We start from the raw sequence: 19995 nt of genomic DNA on the forward strand, positions 1-19995 counted from the left end.
CTAAGAGGCAACTTTGAAAGTTATTCTAATGAAAGAATTTTAAAGAATATTTTGAAATTCACTAACTCTGAATAAGACTTGATATGGATTTCTTTACTAATCTGGTATAGATAATATCCAGGAAGAAAATATAGCATTACCAAATTTTATGACATTAACTTATATATTGCTTTATAACCATACCAGATAAGATCAATTTGGGCTAATATACTCATCTGGATTTTAATATATAAAAAAAAACTTGCAAAAAATAATTCACTCTTTCATGTTTATTTAAGGAAAATAAGTACTATTATTTAAAATAAGGTTAATTTACCAAAAAATAAAAATAAAAAAGAGAGAGAACGTGTATCTGAAACACGGTAAGATTTTATTTCTGATACTGTGGCATAGAAGTTGGGTATAATTTTACTTTTAAAAAAAATTAGCTTCAAGTGTCCATGAGTGGACAAGTAGGTTAAAAAGTTGTGGTACATATGCACAATGGAATACTATGCAGCCATGAAAAAGAAGGATCTCTTACCTTTTGCAATGGCATGGATGGACCTGGAGATTATTATGCTAAGTGAAATAAGCCAGGCAGAGAAAGACAAAAATTATATGATCTCACTTATATGTGAAATCTAATGAACAAAGTGAACTGAGGAACAGAATAGAGGCAGAGGCAGGGTCACAAGGAACAGAGAGATAGCTGTCAGAGGAAAAGGGGATGAGGGGGGATGAGATCAGAGAAGGTGAAAGGATTCGTGAAAGTACATATACATAACACATAGATAACAGGACAGCAAATCCTAAATGGAAAGGGGGAGGGAGTTAGGGGGCAGGAGGGCAAGAGGGGGGTAATAGGGGCTGGGAGTGAGGGAGTTATATGGAGTGGGACACTTGAATTCATGTTAACAGAATAAATTAAAATTAATAAAAAATTAAAATAAAAAAAAATTGGGCTTTATTTTGTATGAAGAAGCATACATTCTTAAACACTACCAATTATAGAAATTACAATCTGAAATATTGTAAAATGATAAAATAATGTCTAATTCATAAAGCTTTCCTACAAAGTCCCTGGCTGTGAATTTACATGTTTATAAATCCTAAACCTTCTTCTATGAACCCAAAAGGATACCAGCTACACTTTTTGACATCTAGCTGTAGGGTTATTTCAAATTTATCATTGAAACAATACACACTCTTAGATGGAAACATTTATTTCTGATATTCAAAGTAAAATAATATAAAGTTAGTGTAAAGTAAATTGTACACAGAAATTGCCATGTGCTAGGCACTATTCTAAGCATTTTATGTTATTATTTTATTTTCTCAATAACCATGTAAGATAAATAGGTATATTATTTTCCTCGGTTTCCAGATGAAAAGACTAAAACCCCAGCCAATAAGGAACTTGCTCAAAGTTCTTGTCAAAGCTGACAGACAGCAGAGTGGGGTATGAAATCAGGCAGTCAACTTTCAGATAATTGGGTTTTTATCAATGTAATTTACTGAATTTTACCAGAGAAAATGAGATTTCCAGAGCAAGTATCAAGATTTTTTATCTTGTCTTTAAAACACTAAAATTCAATTCACCAGTAATTAATACAAAAGAATACTGTAGCTTTTTGCAATATTTTATGGTAATTAAAATGACTCTATATTCTAGTGCTTGGGTTGTCACTCTTGTAGAAGATGTGAAAGTTATCATGCTTGAATCTACCTACAAGCTATTTATTGAATGACGTAACACAATAAGATACCTTTTTTCCTTTACAAACAAGATGCATTTATTAAATACATATTTAATTACTATTAAAGCATTGCATCAAAAAAATAATGCCTCCTATATGCTTATTAGGATTTTCCTATGGAAGCCTAGAGACCAGTACCTATGGAAAAATCTATACTATAATAGCTTCATAATAAAAGACTTTGTTTTATAATAATAAGAGATGCTTATCTACAGTGTTATACCAATTAGCACTTACAATCTAGATTACTGAAATTCCAACTGGTTGCAAACACTTCCACTAACTCTTCATTTTTTCTTTTTCTTTTTTTTTCCTCTAAAGACAAAGTTTTACAGCAATAAATTGAAGTAAAAGGCAGAGTTGTGAAAAAGTTACATTCAGTTCAAAAACATTTAGTTATTTTAAGCCAAATGCTTCTATATAAATTCAGCTTTGGGCTTTGATATTTTATTACCTTATTTTCTTTTTAACACTCAAAAATATAGATATCTCAAAATATACTTAGGTAATGTCCCAGTGTTTTTTCTACTCTAAATGTGCTAAACCTTCATGTTATATATATAAATAATAAATATATATATTAATATGATTTCTTTTTAATTTGATTTTCCTAATAATTAATTAACAGATTTCTGATGTGTTTTGTGTCTGCTTTTCATTCATAATAAAAGGGTTATTGCTTTATTAACTAAGAAAAACGTTACAAAAAATCTCCTTTAATCTGGATTATATTCATTGAAAATCTTTGTGATTGTGACAAATTGATTTTATGGATATGTAATCATTATCAAATATTCTATTTTTCATCAGTGAACAGACAAATTAATTTTAAAAATTTAGAGTACATAAAAAAATAAAAATCACAACTCAGTAGAAAAAAACTAAACAAATAATTAGAAACAAATATATAGTTTGAGATTACACAGAAGTTTTGTCTTTGAGTAAAAAAATGGTGATGGAAGTAATATGCTTGACAATAAGACATTATATAGTTGCGAACCATATATTTTAGATTTTTCTCTTTTGGGTTTATTATATTTTTTGCCCAAGTGAGTCTGACCTATCCTATCCTCACTTATTCTTCTTAGCTATGCTATTTGCAACATTTCCATCTCAGGTGTCAATTAATATATATAAGAGAGAATTCTTCATAAATGACATGTATAAAATAATGAATAGAAATGACATAAAGAATACAAAGTTCCAAATATCCAGCATAAAGGTTAATGAGTGAAACATGAGCTAAAAAATCATGAAAAACTTTACATAAATTTAACTGGTTCTCATACATGCTGCCCTCAAAATGAATTATTTACCAATACAGTCTGCCAGTCACTAATTTACAAGAATGATCAATACTAGCACAAATCAATAAAAATTATATGCATTGTGCTTTTCTAATAATATATACTTTTTCTCAATTAACTGAATTATTATTTTTCTACATAATGTGATGTAATTTTTTTTCCTTTTTAACCTACCTATACATATGTAAAAATATGTTATTTTAGTCAGCATACAGAATAACTTGTTCACCAGGACACAAATATTCATGAGTAAGAAAGAATAGAGGGTGTGATATTGACATTTTTACACAATAGCAGAAGAAGGGGAAAGAGTTATCTGGAGCAGATATTGGCTAGATTCAAGTATTTTGGAATAGGCTGCAATGAAACTGCATGCTTGAATGAATCTTGGATTTTGTTTTGGTTACTTTTGGGGGTTCTACTTGCATTTCTTTTATTAAATATATGTGAGTAGCATTGGTTAATAATATTACATAAATTTCAGGGGTACAACTTTATTCTACTAAGAGCTGTCAGACCTTATTTCTACAGGCATGGTTACAATGGGCACAATTAAACTACATTTTACTAGTATGATTTGGTTCTCAACAATGTTTAACTAAGTAAAGTGTTTTTCTTATTAAGAATAATAAAACTCTTTTTTTCCAGGCTTTCATGAATGAGTATAGACTACTAACATTGAGGAAGATTCATGCATTAATTAATGATTCTTGCCTCTTACTGCAATCCAGAGGGTAGAACACTAAAAAGAAGCAATAAAATAGAGGCTCACAAGTCCCAGAGCTTCTGCCTTCTTTCTCTGCCTACTCTTTACTTGTGGTTCTTTTGTAAAAATAGCCAATCACACTGCTTACTACCTTCTTTGACCTCTGCAAGTCAACATACAGGCCCTTTTCAGTTTAAAATGTTATTCATCACTGCATGGGAAAAGACAGAATAATAAAACATAATAAAGTGAGCACACTTCTGTGTTGTTCAGGAAAGACTATGTTATGTTGTGACAACAAAAACTCTCTGATGGCAGAGACTGAACACTTAGAAAAATCTCCCTTCAAACCTAAGTGGTCACTGGAGCAACTATCCTTTCTTACACAACTCAGTAAGTCAGGCTTAAAAAGACAGCAACTTTTCTAGCCCCAAATCTGAAATATACAGTTTTCTAGCTCTGAGTGTGATACATTAAGAGTAAATGAAACTCAAGCATTAGCAACTAGTATTTCTACCCAGGAGTGACATGTCATTTCTCATCACATTTTCTTGGCCAAAATATATAAACATGTTAACCCAAGGGGATAGGGTGGTATAACATGACTTTGAATCCAGTATAAAGAGGGGCTATGATTCTCAGTTTAAATAGCTCCGAAATATATTGTTTTAAAATATATTTTAACATAATAAAAGGAAGGTATCAGTACAATGTTCTGCAGATGACTATCAAAATCAGTAAGATCTTTGACATTGGTAGTTGTTGCCATATTAATAAGAGAATGGACAGAAGTAATTGATTTGGTAACTGTATTTTCTTTGTCCCACTGGTAGTTCACTGGCTCTAAAATTTCTTAATGGGAATTTCTATGATATAAGTCCTCACTGTTTTATGATGCCGAATAAGAAAGGATTAAAAAAAAACTGGGTAGAAATCTACAAAAAAAAGTCTTCATGGAGTGTGGAAAGTAAATATTGTCAATTTCTTCTTTTGTTACTTGTCCAGAGTAGCCTGTCAAGTAAAAGGACATCTTGACTTTTCTAAGAGTATCCCATGACATCTTTAATCTCTGATCAACAGTAATTTTAAAAGAACTATAATTTTAACAAAAATGGAAATCTCTCCAATTCAATAATGGTTGCACTGGAGTAAAGTGTTTGACAAGCAATTGTAAGAGACTTGAATAAACATACTGTTTTTGTTCTCAGAGACTACTACAAATAAAATCTACAAAATTTTCTCACTGGTGTATCTGAGGGTATAATGTACATGCAGTAAGGTATACACTGCAAAAATTCCAAAATTTTCTCTAATTTAGGATGGTTCTAGTATATCCTCTCATTATCAAACCTCACAGGTAAGGTATGATAATAGAAGGTATGTGCAATTCAGTCTGCGTGCTTATATGTGTGTGTGGTAGTGGTTGTTGTAATAGTATAAGTGAATATTAGAGGGAATAATGAATGATAATATTTCTAATTTTCTGAAGACATAGTTAAGTAAAAAAAATCGAGTCTATCTTCATTCTTTTTTTTTTTTTTTGCAAAGAAATGAATAAAAATTAAGGGATAAGACTCCTAAATACCGTGCACTGTGAGGTTGTGATGGGGCTTGTATCTTGATTAGACAAACAATATAGAAGTCCAAGCAATGTGGCTTGATGGTGGAAAAGAGGAAGTGATTATACAAATTTTATACTTATGGCATAGTTGCTGCGAGAAGAGAGCAATTCTTTGGCAAACATCAAAATTATGTCCCCAAATGGACAGTTATTGTCATGTTAAAAAAGTTTGTTGGTCATATAGACCCAGAGCCTGAGATTGTTGAACACAGATCATATGCCAAGTATAGATAAAGATTCCTAGGAAATGTTCTGTTCAGTGAATTACTGAAAAATGATTAATAAGAAAAAGCTATTGAACTATTAAATAGAGGAAAAATATACAATTGGAAATTCATAACATATATGGGTGGAGAGACATGTCCATATACAAACAGCTTTAAAAACTGAATCATTAGGAAGAGTATAGCGATTCCAAGATGGCAATAGAATAGGCAGATGTTCCAACTGCCACCTCCCAGGACCAAATTGGATTACAACTCAAATTAAAAACAATTGTCATAAAAATCCAACATTGGACTGAACTAAGAGGAATCTATAACTAAGGATCACCTAAGAAGTCACACCGAGACTGGTAAGAAGGGCGGAGACACGAAAGGGCTGCCCTACTCTCAGGAGTGAGTAGCAGCCTGGAGGGACTATCTCAGCAGGGTGTTTTTTTCTGAGAAATGTGGGTCCTCAGCCCCAGTCCCAGAGCCGCAGCATAGAACCCCAGAGCCTAGAAGAGGTGACGGGACAGCATTTAGCTGTGGAAAGAGCTGGTTTTCTTTCTGTGAGAAAGAGAGCTCTCAGATGCAGCTTCAGTTTTTAAGGGCCTGCACAAAACATTTGTTCATAGCCACTTATCTTGGGCTCCATGGGATGGAAATCTGAGAGGACAGGAGTTTCAGGAAGAGAGTGTAAAGTTGGAGGCCAAGGGACATATACACAGTGATGGTGACTGGAACACCTGTGCTGAGTCATTCTCTAATACTGAGGTAGACATTTACATGGGAGGGGCACTCCCTTAGTCCCACACCATCCAAGGGAAAGGCAGCTGCCCCACCCCCAGAAATCTCTCCAGCAAGAGCATAGAGTCGTTCTGTTCCAAAAGGTGAGGAAGTAGGGGATGGGTCAATGACCCAGGTTTCTAGTGAAACCTGAGATACACCTCCCCCCTCCAATGCTGAGAAAACACCCCGCCCACAGAGAGCCAGTGAGCAGACCCCACCTCTGATTCTCAGAGGCCACACCTACCACACTCCTGTGGCCACACCCTACAGAAGTTTTTTTTAAAAAATGTCTGGATAGAGTGGCAACAGAGACTGAGAAGCAGGCCACACCCACTACCTATCATAACCCCTGGATTGCTGCTGGACCCAGCAAACAGCCAACAGTAAGAGGCAGCAGAAAGAACAATTCAAGGAAATTCAGATTTTTCTGTGGCTCACCTTGCTGGGGAGAAATAAAATTTGAGTTTCCAGCTGAGGCTGAGAGATTAGACCCTGGAGTAGGGACAATTCCTGTACTGAGCCACTTACTGCACAGAGACCCCTGAGGTAAGGGATCTCAATAACATTGTATTCCCAACCTCAGCTGCTCTAACCCAACAAACTTGCAATCTGTACAGGGGTTGACTAGGTGAGTCCAGTTGGTTTCACACTGCAGTCTTGCAACAGAAGACTCTGGAAAGACAAGGCAGCTACAAGAGGAGTTGGAAAAACTAAAAAGTGAAGGCAAATCTTTCAGACCTTTCAGCTTTTATGGAGCTACTGACAGCCTTAAGCAGGAGAAAGCTGATTATTATAGACATGTTGACTGCTCCCACACTATCCAGGCACAGAAATCACTGACACAAACAGCAAAAAGAGCAATAGCTGCTGACAAGTAGCCCACAGCAGATTTCAAACAACAAATCATGCCAACCCAAGAAGATATAGAACCAACACAATTGATAGCTGAAGGCAGACAACTTAAACCTTAGACTCAGCTAGCTATTCAAACAGCACACTCAAAGGAGGAGTCTAAACACAGAAAAAAAATGAGAAGACAGAGAAATGTGATCCAAATGAATAAACAAGAGAAATTCCCAGAAAAAGAACTGAATGAGATGGAAGTAAAAAAATTACCAGGTGCAGAGTTTAAAATAATGATTGTTACAATGCTCAAGGAACTTAAAGCAACAATGTATGAACATAATGAGCACATAAATAAAAATAAGCAACAATCACAAAGGACATTGAAATCATAAAAAGGAATCAGTCAGAAATGACAAATACAATATCAGAAATGAAGACTGCACTAGAAGCAATTAATAGCAGGCTGGATGAAGCAGAGGATCAAATCAGCAATTTAGAGGACAAGAAAAACAAAAGCACAGATGTAGCGCAGTAAAAAGAAAAGAGACTCAAAAAGTCTGAGGAAAATCTAAGAGAACTCTGTGACAACATGAAGAGAAACAACATCCACATCATAGAGATTCCTGAGGAGGAAAAGAAAGAACAAGAAATAGAGAAACTGATTAAGAATTCATACATGAAAACTTCCCTAAATTGATGCAGGAAAAGGTCATAAAAGTTCAAGAAACCTAGAGAATTCCATTAAAGAGAAACCCAAAAAAATCTACAGCAAGACATATCATAATTAAAACAGCAAAGCTAAGAGATAAAGAAAAAATACTAAAAGCTGCAAGGGAAAAAAAGTCAATCACCTACAAAGGAGCCATCATAAGAATGACATCTGACTTCTCAACAGAAACACTTGAGGCCAGAAGGGAATAAAAAAAAAGATTCAAAGTAATGCAGAATGAGAGCCTACAACCCAGACTTTTTTATCCAGCAAGGCTATCATGTAAAATTGAAGGAGAAATAAGAAGCTTCCCAGATCAAATAAATAAATAAATAAATAAATAAATAACAACTCATAGTATTCATTACAACCAAACCAATGCTGCAAGAAATATTAAGGGGCCTGTTGTAAACAGAACAAAGGGGGAAAATAATATCATAAAAGAGGAATATAGAGACCTGAAGATGACAGCAGAGTAGGCAGACTCACAAACTCCCAGCTCACACCACAGAACTGGATTACAAAATAATTTAGGAACCACCACTATGAAAAACCAATTCTGAACTACAAGAACAGCTCTCAAAAACCAAGGAGCAAAGAAGAAGCCACAACAACCTGGTAGGGAGTGCCTGAATTTCCGCTGTTTACAGGACCTGAGGGGGGGTGTGTGGCTGAGAGCACAGAAGGGCTCTCACTCCAAGGAAAAGAGCAGAAAATACTGCTCACAGTCACCTGCCAGGCGACCAGGGAATGAGGTGTGTTGAAAGCACTGGCTTGTCTTCCAAAAAGAAAGGGGGGGAGAGAGAAACAGATGATGAGGGGCAGAAGAATGCAGAGGATGACCTGAGAATCTGACTCATCCATTGCTGAAGGTGGACATAGCTAGGAGATGGACTGGTCCTTCCACAAAACAAAAGAAAAAAGTGCTTCTGGGTAACAGATCTCTAGACATCTCTCCAGCTCCAATCAGTGCAACAAGACACAGTTGAAAACAAGAAGTGGGGTGAAGGGGCAGTAACTCAGGTCTCCATGGAGATCTGAGATATACCTACCCCTACTGCAGCAGAGAAAACACCCTGCCCCCAGAGAGACAAACTGGCACAAGAGGCCTTCAGAGTCTCAGGTTACACCCATGGCATTCCTGGATACAGTTTCAAATAAGCCCCCTGCTGAGATCAGTAAACATGACTGTCACCTGTTAAAAAAACAAACAAATCAAGACTTCAAAGCAGCCCAAAACCGAAAGTGGATTACAAATAATAGCTGATGCCAACCCAAGAAGACCTAGAAATAACACAATTGAAAACTGGAGGCAGACAACACCAAGGCTAGATTCAACCAGCTCTACAAACAAAACACCCAAACACACAAAGATAATGAGAAGACAATCCAAATGAAACCACAAGAGAAACCTCCAGGAAATGAACTAAGTGACATGGAAATAACCAAACTTCCAGATGTGGAGTTCAAAATAATGATTGTAAGGATGCTTAGGAATATTAGAACAACAATAAATGGTCATTATAAAAACTTAAATAAAGAAATAGCAAGTATAAAAAAAGATATTGAAATATTAAAAAAGAATCAGTTGGAGATGGGAAATACAATATCAGAAATGAAGACCACAATAGAAGGAATTAAAAACAGGATGGATGGAGCTGAGGATTGAATCAGCGAGTTGGAGGACTAGTGGAATGAGACATGAAAGCAGAGAAGAAAAAAGAAAAGAAACTCAAAAAAGTTTGAGAAAACTCTTAGAGAGCTCTGTGACAACATGAAGAGAAATAACATCCGCATCATAGGGGTTTCTGAATAAGAAGAGAAAGAAAAAGGGATAGAGACTTTGTTCAATCATATCATAGCTGAAAACTTCCCTAAATTAATGCAGAAGAAATTCTCACAAGTTCAAGAAGCACAGAGAACTCCATTAACGAGAAACCCAAAGAAACCTACACCAAGACACATCATAAGTAAAATGCCAAAGCTAAGCGATAAAGAGAAAATATTAAAGGCTGCTAGAGAAAAGAAAGGCTATCACCTACAAAGGAGCTCCATAAAGATGACATCTGATTTCTCAACAGAAACACTTGAGGCCAGAAGGGAATGGCAAGAAATATTAAAAGTCATGCAGAAGAATAACCTACAACCAAGACTACTTTATCCAGCAAGGCTATCATTTAAAATTGAAGGAGAAATAAAAAGCTTTCCAGACAAAAAAGTATCACACTCCTTAAATGACTTTACAACAACCTTAATCTTGATATTATCTCAGGATCTTTTCACCCAGGTACAAACTTCTTCTATAGTTGGTTTCCTCACTTTTCCAGCTGAAGTCAAATTGTCCCCAGAAGACTTCAACCAATTAGTTCCTTTCATCTTTCATGCAACTTTGAAGGGTTTATAAATGTTGACATCAAGTGGTTGGAGCTGGGATGTCAAGCCTGCAGTATGACAACAAATTTTGTTTTTTGCTCTGCAGCAATCTTCTCTGTGTTTTTCGTTATGTGTGCCCTGAACTAATCAAGCATCAATAGGGCAGGTTTGTGTAAGAGCCCACCTAGTCTCTTTCATCAAACTTTCTCAAACCTGATCTTCATCCCATCCTGATATCAATCCAACCCTTATCATGAATGTGGACAATCACTCCTCGAGGAATGTCCTCTTTTGGCATTGTTTAGCATTTGAAAATCAGCATAGGAGGCAGCTTGGTTCCACCATCACAACAAGCTCGAATAACTGTAGAATGGCTCTTTTCATATCCACTTGTCTTCACAGTTATAGTTTTCACCTCCTTTTTATCAACAGTTCTGTTACTTGGGCATAAAATTGAAAGGGGACTTGATCTATATTTGCAATCTGTCCCAACTCAAACTGATGTGTCTTCTGACAATGAATGACAAAATGATGAAATTCAAGGACATTCTGCTCATAGCTTTCAGGCACCTTTTGGGCAAGTCTGGTGCATGTTCTATTTCTTGAACCTGAAGCACCAATTGTGTCCTCCTTTGAAATCAGTAACTTCTTTTTTAACAGTAATTCTTCTTCCATTGTCCTGAACCATCTTTGTGGACACAGAAATTTCTTTTTTTTCTTTTTCTTTTTTTTTTAATTTCTGAAGCTGGAAACGGGGAGAGACAGTCAGACAGACTCCCGCATGTGCCCGACCGGGATCCACCCGGCACGCCCACCATGGGGCCACGCTCTGCCCACCAGGGGGCGATGCTCTGCCCCTCCGGGGCATCGCTCTGTAGCGACCAGAGCCACTCTAGCGCCTGGGGAGGCCAAGGAGCCATTCCCAGCACCCGGGCCATCTTTGCTCCAATGGAGCCTTGGCTGTGGGAGAGGAAGAGAGAGACAGAGAGGAAGGAGAGGGTGGGGGTGGAGAAGCAAATGGGTGCTTCTCCTATGTGCCCTGGCCAGGAATCGAACCCAGGTTCCCCGCACGCCAGGCCAATGCTCTACCTCTGAGCCAACCGGCCAGGGCGACACAGAAATTTCAATTGCCCTTTGCTCTTCAATTCATATCTTCAGTTCTCTCTCTAAATCAAGCTATTTTTTTGACTTGCTTCTCATGGCCTTCTTCTGCCATGTTGTTTTCAGTAGGGTTTCTTCTTCCCATATTCCCATAGCCAGTCTCAGATTGATTTCTCAGTTGCAGGAAGACTAAACTTATGTTCAGCAGCATGATTTTCATTCACTTTTGCAAACTACATCACTTTTAGCTTGCATTCAGCATTGTACAAAAATCTTTTCTGATCCATTTCTGGGTAGAACGTGGCAAAATGTAACCAACCATAATATACCAGTAACAAGTGCAAAACAATGAGCGCAAAGACAACAATTGCAAAAAAGTGGAAAATGCAAGTAAAAAAATCTACAATGAGCTCAAAAACAAGAGCAAAAAAGTGGGAAATGCAATTTAAAAAAATCTACAACCATTGTATAAGATACACCCAGTTTTCAGACCCCAAATTTTTCAAAGAAAGGTGCATCTTATACATTTCCCCATGTATACTTAAAGGGACAATACCAACAAATATGACTTCAATTTTGTTCCCCTAAAATTCACTACCTCTACCTAGCATTGGCAATCATGGATCTAGTATTAATGTGCATTCCAGAACTGAATTTTTTTTATAGTAGTCCTGACCTACATTCCAGTCCCCTTTGATGCATATTCCTATAGCCTTGTTCCCTTAAGTTTTCATCTATCTCCAGGTATAGCACATGGTAAATTTATTTGTAACATACAGTCTCAGCTTGGAGTATTCTTCTGAACTCATTCTTCTTGACTTTAATTAATGTAGCCCTCACATAAATATAAATTTTTATTACACCTGGAAAATAAGTTCCTCCATGTAACCATAACTTACAAACATATTGATTGTATTTAATGTTGACCATGCTTATAAAGTAGTTATAATTGCATTGAACATCTTATAGTTGTGTCTTTCTCTGTTTATCTTGCCCTTTCTTAGCATGCACTTGCATCTCTGGGTAAGATCACTATTCTCTTTTTATCTATTTATTTTACTTTTGTTTTGGTAATTAAGATGTAATTTTCATGTGAAAGATCATGCAAAATAACAGAGATGTGAGACTATCCCCACTCTTCAATGAATTATCTTTTGATCCTGTATTCTTGAATTCATTGACAGTTAAGGCTGTTCTTCACTGAGATGCCTATACTATATTTAACACAAATGTTCTCAAGCAGTAGCATATACAAACACATACTCAAATAATATAGGGGAGGAGGATAAACTAGAATTTAGGATACTAGCTCCTATAGTAAAAACTTGATTGTGCACGGAATGTAATTGACACATTACATTCCTGACATTGATACTTTTTCAGTGAGTTGTTATTTTGAGAATACAAAATAAATGAGACTTTAAAGGTTACTGCACTCACACAAAGAAAAAACAAGCATAAACAATAATAATAATAATAATATATTTATCCAAATACTCCTATATTTCATAGTTTGAATTTTGCTTATATACTTACTACAAAATTGTACAGGCTTACTATCATATCCCTCAGAATAAATACGAATTTGGAACTCATGTGGTAAACTGACAAAATAATGAAACTATGACTAGAGTAATGTGCACATGATTTAGAACAAAATATATTACTGCCATTGCAGAGTACAAAATATGAGAATAGATACCAAGCACTTAACAACTTTTGAAAAATAAAAATTATAAAAAGAAATTTTTATTTTTTTTTCTTTTAAATTTTAAAAACATGTCCTCTAATTAGGCTTTCCCTACTTAATACTATGAAATAAAACATAAAAGAAACACTGAGCCCTGGCTGGTTTGCTCAGTGGTAGTGTCAACCTGGCATGTTGATGTCCCAGGTTCAATTTTCAGTTAGGGTAAAAAGAAGAAGCCATTATCTGCTTCTTCTCTCCCCTCGCCCACCACCCCTGTCACTCTCTTCCTTTCCAGCATCCATGACTCCACTGATTTCAGCACATTGCCCCAGGCACTGAGGATGGTTCTGTGGAGCCTCTGCTTCAGGCTGAACACAGCTCAGTTGCGAGCATGGCCCTAGATAGGCAGAACATCAGCACTAGAAAGGTCTTGCTGAGTGGATCCGGTTGGAACACATGTGGAAGTCTATCTCTATCTTCTCTCCTCTCACTTAAAAAAAAAAGAAAAAGAAAAGAAAAGGGACACTGGGTATATAATTGAAAAGGAAAGTAACACATGAACAAAACAGAAGGCAAGGCAAAAGGGATTAAAGTTACAGAAACACTCATATGCTATATATGTTATCAGAATTATGTATCAAAAGATTTATATGCACCAATTATTAAAAACATAAAACCTTACCAGTGATATAAAATGCATGGTATCAGATAGCTTTCTGTTCCTGATATCGTTCAAAATATTTTATTTTCTAAAACAAGATGAACTAAAAAACATTTTACACAAAGTGTTTTAGTAATAGACTTTTTCCTCTTTTCTGTTTGGCTGAGCATTGAAAATTCATATATTAAGTATATGCAGAATGGTCCATCCTGACATGCCTTTTGTTGAATTTCTTTATTTATTAGTTTGTTGTTCAAGACTTTCAATTATTTTAGCCCCTGGGAAATATCCACACATTATAAAACCCACATACAATTTTACAATGATTGACAGGTTTCAATGATGAGGGATCAAACCTGAACCAGAAGAGGAGCATTTATGCCAACAATCATGCACAAATGTGCCCCAGATAGTCATAGAGTTCTTTTATATATGTCTTACTAAATATACAGTTTACCTTGGTTCCTAATTTGCTTAAATTTGGAAAAATGTTGCATATGCTATAAAGAGTAAATAATGAAATAAAACTGAAAGAGTAAAGTGCATTGACTGCAAAAAGTACTTTTGGGATATGAATGTGCTGCACTGGAAGTGAATAAAACAACAGAAGATTCTTTCAATATTTCTTGGAAGATAGCATGATCAATAATAGAAGACTTTTTTCCACTAAGGGATAATGCAAGGAATTAGATAATAGCAGAATGAAATATGAATAGAAATAATAGGTTTTTCTCTGAGGTTATCATGAAGGAGGTTGAAGATAAGGTGTCAGAATTGAAAACAAGCTTTCATAAGAATTGCATGAATCTTTTCCTCAAAATAAACATATGCAGGTTGAGACAAATACTGATGGACACAGTGAGTGTTTCTTGATCATAAAAAAGCACTAATAAACATCAAATGTATTGGCTTGAAATGTTACAAATGAAGAATGTGAGTTAATAAAGTAAGAGCACAAGTTCTTAATTGGTATAACTATTTAGAAAATATTTCTTATGATCTTTGTGGATATTACATGGTAGAGCTAAATAGAAGATGCATGGGATAGTGAAAATGTCTTTGTCACATTTTTTTCCCATTTAGATCTCACTTTTCTCCTTTTTTTTTTAGGTTACTATTATAATATTTATTAAAATAAGGCCATGGGTTAATATTAACAACAAAGAAACAAAGAATTAAAATGTAACCTATGTAAAATCCCAACAAAACCCCAAAGTACCTAAAATATTCATTCATTAGCTCACTAAAAAGCCCAAGAAACACAAGACACCTGAAATAATTTTAATTTTATTTAAAGTCTCTGTATCAGTATTTTTTACTTTCAATATAACCCCATTGTTCCCAAGTATTTTATAACTCAATCAGCTCGGGCAGGGTGTCAGGCTTGGAAGTAGGGATGGCTTCAGGGTTCATGGGCCATGCAGTCATCAGGGATTGCTCTTGCTAAGGACCCACACTTGATTTAATAGTCTACTGTGGTTGACTTGAGATTCTTAATAATTTTTTAACAAAGAGCCCAACTTATATTTGTTTTTCACCTGGCACTGAAAATTATGTGGCTAGCCCATCATGCCTTCCTTTAAAGTTGAAAATCTATTTCATTCTTTTCTTCCACTTCTGCACAGAGACACATCTCAGGGAAATTTTTGTCAGTATAACTCTCTTTAGGATCGATTGCTATCACTCTCTCATTTCCTCTGTGTGGACAATTTCTGAGGGATATTCTAAATTGTCTAGAGATGTGACATCATATGATTATTATTGTTGCCTAGGGAGTCCTCCTTATTGTTTTCTTCAAGCATTTTATTGCTATAGATTAAGTTAGGGAACTCCAGGCAACACAGGCCTGGGAGAAAATGATGGACATAATGCTTTTAGAATTATTACGGGGACTTCCTTGGGAGATAACTAGGAGGCATTTGGTGAAATGGTTGAGAGTTTAAGAGACTGGTTTAGGATGTGGGTCATCAGCCTTTATGCTTTTCATGAAAGCCGTGGGTGTCTGCCCTAAGAACGAGTATGCAAAATAAGTTCAAGGCCAGACACCCAAGAAATGATGACTTACAAGGTTATAATAAGAAGCCTATACTGGAGAAATAAAGCATACAGAGAGGTACAAAGAACAAAGAAATCTTGAAGAAGAATACAGTAAAAAAAGATTTGGAGATTTCAACTCCTTTATATGTATTTTATGTTATTGTCAAATTAGACTGTTCTCCACTTTTTGAAAGACATTTATTCTATCTGTTTTTCATAAATTCCCCACTTTTCTAGTCAAAGTCTTTGTCACATTAAAGATCTTGGTCAAACACTCCTCTTTCTGTGCTCTATTCTCTGATTTTTTATACAGGGTTGTTACTTTTCTAATATCTCTACAACTTTCTTTCTATGTCTGTTTTATTTCCTAGTTTGGCTTGTCATAGTTTTCTATGCTTTTATTATTTTTTACAGTGTTATAAATGTTTTTATAAATAATTCTTGCCTAAAAATTTCTGTATCTCCATCAGAAAGTAATGTAGACAATGTGCATGCCTTTGAATATATTTTGAAAAAAAATAAATCGTTAGAGTTGAGCTGTGCCTAGCTAGCTAAGAAGAACAGCTGGTGGCTCTAGCCCAGAGCCCATGAGCCAAGTGCACCTCCAGGAATTCTAATCCAAGGACTTCAGAGGCCATTCCTACGCAGGGATGTTACCACTAGAGCAGATACATTGGAATTTTCTATGCTTGCAAAATTCTAGAGTCAGGTGAAGCTGTATCCTTTTCTCCTACTCTTACATCCAGGTTTTCAGACCCCAGGCCCCATAGTTAGTCTTTCTGCCATAAAGAATGCACTTCATAGTCTTTTAGGATCTCCAGGGTGAAGCTCTCTGTGACTGAGATTCTAGCTTGGTTGGATCATGAAGCAGAATGCAGAAAAGAGCAATATTTCAATGAAGCACATAACAGACTCAACAGTAGGTCCAGAGGCATCCATTAGTGGTGCAAGTCAGTGTTAATCACTGGCTTGTTAATCACACTGATTGGTCAACCTATCATTGCCCAAACTGCCCCTCGTGGACAAAGTCAAATCAACAGGCAAATGTCTGTTTCTGGGACACAAAATTTGTAACAAATATAGTTGGATCCATAGAGATAAATCCAGATCTGGTTGAAAAGGAGGATAGACTTTGCAAGTGCAGGGCCAACAGGATCAGACTCAGCAAATGCAGGGACCGCAGACAGACAGAAACACAGCGAAAAATCACTGTCCAGGGGAAGCAAGTTGCACAGACTATTGAAGGACTGACTACCTTTTATCAGCCAGTAAATGCAGATGGCATTACTGTTTAACAAGGTATGGCTACTATTCCAGCTTCCAGTTTGGCATGGGCACAGAGAGGAACAAAGAGCCACACAACCAGAAGTGGGAAAGGGTCTGTTATTGTAACTCTACCAATGTATGTAATTACAATAGTTCAGGAGAGATGGTCACAACAGTGTCTGGAGCTACATGTGTCTGAAATCCAAGGAATCCCTCTACCTGGGATAAATTTGCTTGAAGAAGGACCACTTCTGTAAATACAAAGTAATACCATTGTCTTTGTAAAAGTGGGACAAACTAGAGGCCAAAAAAAAAATTCCAAAGGAAAGAGGAAATGCTTGCATGACTCATGTCATAGCACAGGAGTGTAGTGATAGTGGCATTTATTTTTCTCCATGGGAATAGTTCCTAAATACAGGAGCCACACCAAATAAAAAGGCAATGACATGGATTATCTGAGAGTTCTTACGCCAGATCATGTGAAGAAGATGATTAAGGTGGTACTCCTTGCTACTGTCTCTCACTGTTCCAGGAAATTAATCCACTCTTTTGAAGGGATGCTTACAATCACATTTTGCCCTTTTGTACACAGCAGGGACTATTAGTTTTTTATAAGAAGGTCAGTATTATAATTGTAGCAATATCTGGCAAATTGAAATAGTAAGCCTTTATTTCACCCTTTCAGTCCAGACCTATTTCTGACTGCGTATCACATTACATCTCATAGATTAAGATGAATCAAGGGTACTATGCCAGCTCAGCAGTACCACACAAGTACCAGTGATACCAGTCATTCAACTGAGCAAGGGGTAGAAAACTCCAATCTAAACCACAATCAGGGAGCCAGAGCTACTTCTTCCTAGAGAAATTTGATTAAACAGTATTATCCAGCTCTCTGGTTGGGTAGCTCATTCCAACTAATTGAATGGACATTTTATATTTAGAGATGGCTTCTAAGAAAAGTTTAAACTTGTGACTTGGAAACAATAAATTCTCTGACACAGTTTACATTAAAACAGTGATTTTTAAAGAGTGCTTTGAGAACAGGAGTTCAGAGTATATTAAAAGTTGTTGACTTATAGCAAAGAGTAAATCCTATATTCATTTTGGCAAATATGTTAAAAACTAAAGAAATTTATTTAATGCAGGGCTTATCAAATCCTCAAATACACTTGTTTTGTGAATATATGAAAAAAATTGAGTGTGCAATACTTGCCAAAATTATTTGACTATAAAATAAATCTATTTGTTTCAAGAAACTAATGAAACCAACTTTTCTGTGAAATACACTTTGAGGAATATCAAGTTAAGATTTAATTTTTTTCTTATGAAATATAATCTATAAAGCTAATTTGCTAATTTTCTCATATGATCATGATATAAGTGACATTTTATTAGTAGTGAATAGCTTTTATAAAAAATAAGCATTTTATTTACTCTAATTTTCCTGTACTACTAGTGTTTTCAGTATATGCAGAGTATATACTTCTGGTATTGTGGCTACTGTTTAATGCAGTTTCATATTTATATCTCTGCAATCATAACTTGCAATATTCAGAGAATTCTCACTTTTTTACTCTGTCTTCCTAACTCTAACTCTTCACATTTTATGATCTCACTATGAATTTTTATTTAATATTATTCAGTTTTCTTCTACTCTATCAGGTCATTTTCTCTTCACTTTCATACATATTAAAACAGGAAAACAGGAATATACCAGACATGGTAGAATATATCTACCATGGATATCTGCAATGCTTGAACATTGTTCCAGTCAATATGTAAATAAATCCTACTGCCACCTGCAAACTTCATTATGTTTCCTCCTAATTTCTACTGCATCAAAGAAGCCTTTCCTGGGCTACATTGTGCAAAATAACACCATTCTGTCATTTCCTCCTCCCTCTCTGTTGGGGAAGGCAAGTACATGAAAGTGTTTCTTAATACAATTATCTAGGCACATTATGGAGCTGTGAATTTTTTTTTTTTACAAAAGATGAGTGTTACGTCAGCCAGGTGGCTCAGTGGATAAAGCATCAACTAGCACAACAGAGGCTGCAGGTTCAGCCCCCAGTCTGGGCACACAGACAATCAATGAGCACAAAACTAAATGGAACAACTAGGCAAAACAATGAGTTGAAGTTTCTCTCTCTCTATCTCTCTCTCTCTCTCTCCTTTCTTCTTTCTCTTCCTCTCTCTCAAATCAATAAAAAAATAAAATAAAAGATGAGTTTTTAAGCTTGAATTAGAGAGTTCTAAACACTGATAAAAACAGAAAAAAACAAAAAATTAATATAGTCCAATTTATCTATTTTTTTTGTTTGTTTGGTTGGTTGGTTTTCACTTTGTTCTCTTTCTCTCCTTCCACTAACCCCTTTTCCTTCTGGTAATTACTATACTGTTGTTTGTGTCATTATTATTATTATTATTATTTTGCATAATCCCTTCTACTTTTTAACCAAGCCTCACAACGCCCACCCCCTCTGACAGCCGTCAGTCTGTTCTCCATATCTGTGAGACTGTTTCTATTTTGTTAGTTTATTTTGTTCATTAGATTCTGCACAAGAGTGAAATCACGTGGTACTTGTCTTTGCTTTTGTTACTTCTGTTTTTGTTATTATGTACAAGAAATCATTTCCAAAACCAATGTCGGGACCTTTTTTGTTCTATGATGTTTTCTAGAAGCTTTACAGTTTCAGATGTTATATTTAAGTATTTATTCTAGTTTATATTTTTGTGTACTTTTTTGTGTGTGGTATAAAATAAAGGTATAATTTTATTATTTTGCATGTATATGTCCAGTTTTCTTATAATCACTTGTTGAAGGACTAGTTTTTTCTCAATAAGTATTCTTGGCATTCTTGTCAAAATAGACTATAAATAGGTGGATTTATTTCTAAACTCTTTTCTCTGTTCCATTGGTTTATAGGTTCGTTTTTATGAGAGT

The 19995-nt window shown here is 35.5% G+C and overlaps 1 pseudogene; it reads left to right on the forward strand.

Annotated features, from left to right (window-relative positions):
- The window catches only part of LOC136309328 (nuclear transcription factor Y subunit alpha-like), a 61660-nt pseudogene extending 44311 nt beyond the window's left edge, over window positions 1-17349 (forward strand).
- Window positions 17350-19995: the final 2646 nt, after the last annotated feature.

Source organism: Saccopteryx bilineata, chromosome 6 (genome assembly GCF_036850765.1).
Source record: "Saccopteryx bilineata isolate mSacBil1 chromosome 6, mSacBil1_pri_phased_curated, whole genome shotgun sequence".
Lineage (NCBI taxonomy): Eukaryota > Metazoa > Chordata > Mammalia > Chiroptera > Emballonuridae > Saccopteryx > Saccopteryx bilineata.